General features: G+C 51.0%; 1 long non-coding RNA gene across 1 annotated transcript; it reads left to right on the forward strand.

Annotated features, from left to right (window-relative positions):
• The first annotated feature begins 708 nt into the window (after positions 1-708).
• LOC125994975 (uncharacterized) lies at positions 709-2177 on the forward strand. The gene is made up of 3 exons (XR_007490699.1): positions 709-742; positions 1099-1146; positions 2145-2177. It is a non-coding gene; the product is annotated as an uncharacterized LOC125994975 (long non-coding RNA).
• The last annotated feature ends 6558 nt before the right edge of the window (positions 2178-8735 follow it).

An 8735-nucleotide genomic window follows, 5' to 3' on the forward strand; every position in this document is an offset into this window, starting at 1 on the left:
TCTTGGGCTGGCTCCAGTGTTCAAACTCAGCATATTCCCCTGCTGGCCCCAAGAGCTGATGCCCTCAGGGCATTTCTGGTTTCAAATTCTGGATCCCCTTCATGATATAGGGAGACTTGCCCCATTCTTGTCCTTCTGAGCCTCATTGTCAGCACCCAGGAAGCGTCTCTTCCCTGGAGGGGGCAGGACTCAGGCAGTCCTGGGTCCCAGGGTCTGTCCCAACCACTTCTGACAGGAAGCCCACGTTTTTGTCATTCCAGTTGTAAAGAGACTTTTATGGAAAACTTCTATCTCCCCAACTCCAGGTCAATGTCAGCCATATGCCCTCCCTGAACTGCAGAGGAAGTACCTTCTCCTGGGGGGCCCTTTTCTAGGACCACCCAGGAAGCATCTCTTCCCTGGAGGGGGCTGGACTCAGGCAGGGTCCCAAGGTCTGTCCCAACCACTTCTGCTAGGAAGCCCATGCTTTTTGTCATTCCAGCTGTAAAGAGGACTCCACAGAAGACGTCTGTCTCCCCAACCCCAGGTGAATGTCAGCCACATCCCCTCCCTGAGCTGCAGAGGGAGCAGCTTCTCCTGGGGTTCCCTTTTCTAGGACCATCCAGGAAGCATCTCTTCCCCGGAGAAGGCAGGACTCAGGCAGTCCGGGGTCCCAGGGTCTGTCCCAACCACTTCTGACAGGAAATCCATGTTTCTATTATTCCAGCTGTAAAGAGGACTTCACAGACGACTTCTACCCCAGGTAAGTGTTAGCCACATCCCCTTCCTGAGCTACAGAGAAAGCAGCTTCTCCTGGGGGCCACTTTTCTAGGACCCCAGGACTGTGCACATTGGCCTGGACCAAGTCTGCATCTCCACAGCTACAGTGTGTGTGTCTCAGCCCAGGACATGAGGCTAATCTTCACGTAGTTTCTGTGACCCTGAGGGACAGGGAGAAAAGATGGGGTGTGTGTGCTGACCTCTGCCACCCCCCCTCTACATCCAGCACTCTCTCTGAGGCTTCAGGCTGTGCAAGTTCCCCTGAGAACTGACAGAGTCCTGGTTCCTGGGAGCACTGACAGGAAGTCTGCTGACCCTGACCTGCCTCTTTTATTTCAGTTTCGAAGTCCACAATCTTGACAGCCTCGACAATTAAAATTACTCCAGGTCAGTGTGTTCTCCCCGATGCCCCCACACCCACCTACACACCCCTACAGGCTCACCTAACCTCAACATGCCGACTTTACCATTGCACTATTACTTAACCCCTTCAAACCAGCTCACCTATGCACACCAAACTCACCCCTATCCACAGCTTTACCCATGTATACTCACCCCAGCAGCTTCACCATGCAACCAGGTTCCCCTCTGTACATCAGCCTCACCCTTGCACACATGCCTCCAACCTGTACACCCACCTCACCCCTACACACCTACCTAACTCCTGCATACCCACTTTACCTCTGTACACCTGCCCAACTCCAGCAAACCAGCCTCATCTCTGCACACTTGTCTCACCCTTGCACACCAAACATGCCTGCAGGACCACTTCACCAATACATACTTTCTTACCCCTGCATATGCACCTCATCCCATGCACACCAGCCTTACTACTACACAATTGTAACACAAGGAATGCCTCCTTGACCTGGCATACCATACTTGCCCCTGTACATTGCCTCACACTTCCACACCCAACTCTCCTCAGCATTCCTGCCTCATTCTGCACATAAGCCTCATCTCTGTACCCCCAACCTCACCCCTGTGTCTGTGCCCAGTTCTCAGGGGGAGCAATGACATATTTCCCTCAGGAGAGGTACAACCAGAGCAAAGAGGCATCAAAGGGTTTCCCAGGGAGGAAACATCAGGACACATGGGCGACCTCAGAGCTAGTCACAGAACAGCTGACACTCAAGGACTGTGTGTACAGAGGTTGTTGACATATATGGGCTGTGTGCACAGAAATGACTGACAGACATGGCCCACACACTGATAAACATGTGCATGTGCACAGAAATGGCTAACACTCATGGTCAGAGAGTTCACAGATGACTAACATACATGGGCTATGTGCACACAAAGTTAACCAGAGAAGTATGAGGGTTTCAAAGCCCCCACAACACTTTCCCCCATATTTTTTGGCTTTCGTTGTCCCCCCTTTCTAGGCATTACAAAGACTTCAAAACCGAAAACTACACCAGGTAATTCCTCCCTGCTCTGTGCCCATGAAGGTTCATGGTGCCAGTCAGCTCAGTGGCCATCCCAGTCTCAACAATGTCCCTCGACTTGGTCTGACCCCACCTGAGCAGTTTGGTGGTAACAGACCTAATCCCCACCCTGGTCCATGCCCAGGTCCCTTCAATCAGACATGGCAGGACTCTAATTCACAGGATCTAGGACTCCTTTGTGTCCCAGATTCCATATGACTCAGGGAGGCATGGATGGACAGGTCACAATGACCATGGGCATAGTGCCCCAGACACCCTAACACAGTTCCTTTCCCTCCAGATCAGTAGTGCCCAACAACCACACATAAGTCCTACTTCCAGCCAGGCCTCGAACCTGGGCAGACTTGGCTGCCCTGGAGTGGACGAATCAAACATGGGGCCACATGGCATGTCCCTGGAAATGGAAAGACAACATTGCCCCATGCTTTCTGCTCTGACCCTGCAGCCCTGCTAACATGCCTGACCTCTGCAATTCTGCATCACACATGCATGCCTGCCTCATACTTTCAAGTCCACTAAACAACCAATTCACACTTGTATGCCCAACTCACTCCACACACCTGCCTCACCGTGCAGTTCACCCCTACATACATGTTTCACCATAGAAGCCTGCCTAACCCCCATAAGCCCACCTCACATCTGCATGCCCACTTCATCCCTATACACCTTCTCACCCCAACTCTCCAGCTCACCCCAACACTCCAGCTCACCCCAGCACTCCATCTCACCCCTGCACACCCACAGTACCACTGTACTCCAATTCTCCATTTTATACCCATCTCACCTTTGCACAACCGCCTCAAACTTGCAAACGTAACACCCCACAAACCATCTTACTCTTATGCACTTACTCACACCCTGCCTCTAGCCTCACACAAAAACACACTTGTCTCATCCTGCATATTATCCGAACCTGGCACATAAGGCCACACCCCTGCACACTGGCCTGGTATTTGCACACCTGCTTCACATCTGCACACCCAACTCTCCCACACACAGCAGACTCAACGATGAACTCCAATTCACCCATTTCCATTTCCATTTCACTCCTGTATACTAACCTCACCCCTATACACCTGATCCTCCTCTGAGAATCCAGCCTCAAACTTGCACAACTGCCCCAGCCGTGCACTCCTGCCTCACCCCTGCATGCCAAACTCACCCCTATAAAACCATTGTACACCTGAGTCTGGCAGCCATGACGATCTCGTTAATATCAATCCCACCAACCCACACACACTTCTCAGGGAAGACAGGACTGACAAATCCCCTGAGCCCTGTCCCCAGTCCCTCACTCTCTGATGGGTCCCCCTCTGTCTCTTTGCAGAAGGCTCCACCCAGTTACCTACAAGCTCCACAGGTGCGTCTCATCAGTACCCTCATGTCCTTAATGTCCACGGTACACCCAAACTTCCCTCATGTCCACCTCATCTGTGCACAAATGACTCACTATGCAAAGCAGCCTCACCCTTACACACATGCTTTACCATACATGCTCACCTAAACCCTGCAAGCCCACTTCACACATGCATGCACAATTCACCCTGCAGACCCCTTAGCCCTGCACACACACCCCCATGCATATCCAGCACGGATTCTTGTCCCATCTGCACCTAGGTTTTTCATTGTACAAACCTCACCTTTGCATCTCTAGTTTCAAATTCTGGATCCCCTTCATGATATGAGGGGGCTTGCCCCATTCTTGTCCCTCTGAGTCTCATTGGCAGTACCCAGGAAGCATCTCTTCCATGGAGGGGGCAGGTCTCGGGCAGTTCTGGGTCCCAGTGTCTGTCCCCAACTGCTTCTGACAGGAAGCCCATGTTTTTTACATTCCAGCTACAAAGAGGACCACTGCCTCCACCACTCCAGGTGAGTATCAGCAGCACCCCTCTCTGAGTGCAGGGGGAGCCTCTCATCCTGAGGACCTTTCCCATGGACCCTGGGACTGAACATAGCAGCTGGGCCTAGGCTGCTTCTCCATAGCCACAGCATGTGTGAAAATCAGCTGGGACACAAGACTCGTCTTCATGTTGTTTCTGGGGTGCTGAGGGGTTAGAAGGGAATGAGAGGCACTGAACTCTGCTGCTTTCACTGAGCACCACACCCAAGCTTGATGGTTCCCTTGAGTACCTACGGGAGTCCAGGTTCCCATGAGAAATGGCAATGACTCTGGCTTTCATTGAGCACTGACCAGGAGTTGCTGGCTCTGATTTGCCTCTCTCCTTTCAGTTAGGAAGACCACAACCTCGAAAATTACTCCAGGTCAGTGTTGCTCCCCATGGCCCCATTGGCCTATACCCCACACACTCCTATACTCCCTACTCCCACACTCCAAATTTAGCTTTGCAAACCTGCCTCATCCCTGCTGACTTGCTTCACACCTGCATTCCTGCCACACCCTCATGTCTGCTGAAACCCTACTTTCCCCAACACCTGAGCATCTCATGCACGCTACCTCACACCTGCACCCCCACATCACTCTTTAACAGTAACCTCCACCCTGCACACGCCTCAGCCCTGTATGTCCAACCAGCCTGCAGACCAGCCTCACCCCTGCACACAAGAGTCACCCCTGTAAACCCTCTCCCATTGCACCCATGACTCCATTCTGCAAATCAGCCTCACCCTTCAGTACCACTTCCACCGCTGCAAATGAGACTCACAAGTAAACTCTTGTCTCATGCTGCATATCTGCCTGTCCTGTACAAGGCCTCACCCCTGCACACTGGTCTGATATTTGCACACCGGCTTCAAATCTACACACAAATTTTCCCTTGAATGGCTGACACAGCCATAAACTCCAGGCTCACCCCTGCTCATCCACCTTACTCCTGCATACCTGCCTCACCTTGTTTTCACCTAAATCTTCCCTGAGAACCCAGCCTCAAATTTGCACCCCAGACTCAGCCCTGCAGTCCAGCCTCGCCCATGCACACAGCCTCACCCATGCATGCCCAACTCACCTCTAAAAACTCACCACACACCAGCCTCACTACGTGAGTCTAAGTCACAATGAGGGTCCCCCTGTCTCTTTTCCCTCCTACAAACCCACACGCCCTCTCAGTGGGGATAGGACTGATAATGCCCCTAGACCCTGAGCACTGTCCCCAGCCCCTCACTTTCTTATAAGGCCCCTCTGTCTCTCTGCAGGAGACTCCATCGCTTTACCTACCCACCCCAGAGGTGAGTCTCAGCAGCGTCCCCAAGTGGCTCCAGCTGGAGGTGCAGCAAGTCTTTCCCCTGGACTGCCAGGGGTCTGCAACCTTTCAGACATAAAGAGCCACTTGGACCCGTTTCCGAAGGAAACTGGGAGCCGCAAAACCATTGCAACATTTAAAACAAATATAACACTGCATATATTGTTTCTTACCTTAATGCTATATACGTCACCAGGTACGGCTGCCTCCATTGGCTCCGCTCCTCAGCTCCGCCTCACTGCTATAGATATAGCGGAGAGAAGCGGAGCTGAGATTAAAGCAGTATTTTTTTTTTCTGACATCGGCTCCGGAGCCGCGGCAAGCCTTCAAAAGAGCCGCATGCGGCTCCGGAGCCGCAGGTTGCCGACACCTGCCTGGAGTCTCCTGGAGGCCCCAGAACAGGGCAGTTGGTTGCAGTGTCCCTAGGCATGACCTCACCATGACCTCAGGGCAAGGGCCTGAGTGTTCCTATTTCCATTAATCTGCCTGCTGCCATTTTATCAGGAGAGTCTGGCTTAGGGTCATCTCTGTGAGTTCTCGGACAAGATCTAAGGGAGTTCAGGGTCAGGGAACAGTAGAGCTCAGAATAAGCTCAACACAACTAGCCTTAGAGCCCTGAACCCATTTTTCACTGGTTAAGGTATCAATTCAGGTCTGGCGTTGAAGCTGGTGAATGGAGGGCATCGATGCCGGGGCCGTGTGGAGGTGCTGTATCAAGGCTCCTGGGGTACCGTGTGTGATGACGGTTGGGACACCAATGATGCCAACGTGGTGTGCAGACAACTGGGCTGTGGCTGGGCTGCAGCGGCCCCTGGGAATGCACGCTTTGGCAAGGGCTCAGGCCCCATCAAACTGGATAATGTTCACTGCACCGGACACGAGTCTGCCCTGTGGTTCTGCCAACACAGTGGCTGGAATATCCAGGACTGCAGCCACGCAGAGGACGCCGGTGTCATCTGCTCAGGTGTGGCCCTGGAACTCCTGGGACCCGGCCCCTCTCTGTCCTGGTCCCACTCCTGCTCTGGCCCTGGGTTACTTCCCTGAGCCCCTCAGAAGCCACGCTCCATAGGATTTGTGTGGACTTAGGGTTTCCAGAGCATGGAGGAGTTGCTGTTTGCTAGTTTTCCTGTCACCCACACAAGGCCCTTTACGGAAGAGAAAAGAGTCTCTGAGCTCTGTTTTCTCTCAAATGTCCTGGGCCACCCCAGGTCCTTCTCATCCTAGAAGGAGCAGGACTCTAACTCAGAGGAATTGGGGCTCTGATGTTTTCTCTACCCCTATGGCACTGACAAGACCCCTATTCTCTATCTACACAGAATCACAGAACATGGCACCCTCCACCACCATGGGTGAGTCTCATTTTCCCCCTCTTTCCGGGGACCCCCAGCTCTTGGGGACACTGTACCCAGGTAAGGGCAGCTAGGTCCAAGTGGTCTGTTTATACAGACCCCAGTCCCTGGTCTGAGAACCAGGCCACACACTGAGGGGAACCTTTGTGTCCTGGACTCCATATGCCTCAGGCAGCATGACCATGGGCACAGAACCTAGAAACCCTAACACAAACTTGCACAACTGCTCCAGCCGTGCACTCCTGCCTCACCCCTGCATGCCAAACTCACCTCTATAAACTCAGGGTTTCCAAAGCTGAAAGGACTCTGCCATTTGTTATGAATTTTCCTGTACCCCACACCAGGCCCTTTACAGAGAAGAGCATCTGAGCTCTGTTTCCTCTTGAATGTCCTAGGTCACCCCAGGTCCTTCTCATCCTAGAAGATGTAGGACCCTAACTCAAAGGAATTGGCACTTCCCCTATGGCACTGACAGGATCACTCTTTTCTGTCTTCACAGAATCACAAAACATGACCACCTCCACCATCATGGGTAAGTCTCACTTTGCCCTCTTTCCCATGGCCCCCAGCTCTTGGGGACCCTGTGCCCTGGTAGGGGAAGCTAGGTAGAACTATATGTTCATGCAGACCAAAGTTTCTTGTCTGCTGAGAATGAGGTCCCACACTGAGGGGTCTCTCAGTGACCTTTGTTTCCTGGGACCCTATATGGCTCAAAGGAACATCTATGGAAAGAACACCTGTGACCATGGATGTAATGCCCCAGACACCCTAACATGGTACATTTCTCTCCTGATTAGTGACTATTGATGACTACAGGTCAGTCCTGCTTCCAGTCAGGCCTCAATAGTGGGATTTTTCAGCCAGATTTGACTGCCTAGAGTCGACAGAATATATATGAAACACACAGACATATCCCTAGAGAGATGCAGACAGCAGTAGCCCTGCTCCCTGCCTGCTTGGTAGCCTATCTCACTGATGAGCCTGCACCACCCCTGCCATGTGTCTCCCCTCTGCAATCCTGCATCACACTTGCATGCCTGCTTCAATCTTTATGTCTACTGAATACCCTAGTCTCCCTACATGCAAACCTCACCTGTGCACAACTGCCCCACCATGCAAAGCAGACTTGCTTCTCCATGCATGCCCACCTAATCTCTACATGTCCACCTCACACATGCATGTTCAATTCACCCCTGTGTGCTTGCAAAGCTATAAATTTTCCTTTTAGTACTGCTTTTGCTGTGTCCCATTGATTCTGATAGTTTGTGTCTTTATTGTCATTTTCCAGGAAAGTTTTGATTTCCCCTTTGATTTCATCTCAGACCCACTGGTTGTTCAGTATCAGGCTGTTTAATTTCCAGGTGTTAAAGTTTTCTTTTTGTGTCTCTTAGTTCACATCTAATTTCAAATCCTTGTGGTCAGCGAAGGTAGCCTGCAAAATATCTATCCTCTTGATTTTATGCAGGTATGTTTTATGTGCCAGCATGTGGTCTATCCTGGAGAATGACCCATGTACGTTGGAGAAGAATGTGTATCCGGGTTTCTGGGGATGGAGTGTCTTATATATATCTACTAGTCCTCTTTCTTCCATTAGTCTTTTCAGGGCTAGTATATTTTTGTTGGGCTTCAGTCTGGTTGACATACCAAGTGGTGACAGGGCCATGTTGAGGTCTCCCACAATTATTGTGTTATTGATGTCCTCTTTCAAATTTGTCAATAATTGTATTAGATATTTTTCTGGTCTCTCATTGGGTGCGTATATGTTTAGTAGTGCGATTTCTCCCTGTTACACATATACCTTGATTAGTACAAAGTATCCTTTTTTGTCCCTTACAAAAGGACACTGAGTCTAAAGTTTGTGTCATCTGATATTAATATGGCCTTTTTTAAGGGTGTTATTTGCTTGGATGATTTTTCTTCAGCCTTTGATTTTGAGTCTATGTTTGTTCTAACTATTCAGGTATTTCTTGTAGGAATTTCTT

This window comes from Suncus etruscus, chromosome 17 (assembly GCF_024139225.1).
Source record: "Suncus etruscus isolate mSunEtr1 chromosome 17, mSunEtr1.pri.cur, whole genome shotgun sequence".
Taxonomy (NCBI): domain Eukaryota; kingdom Metazoa; phylum Chordata; class Mammalia; order Eulipotyphla; family Soricidae; genus Suncus; species Suncus etruscus.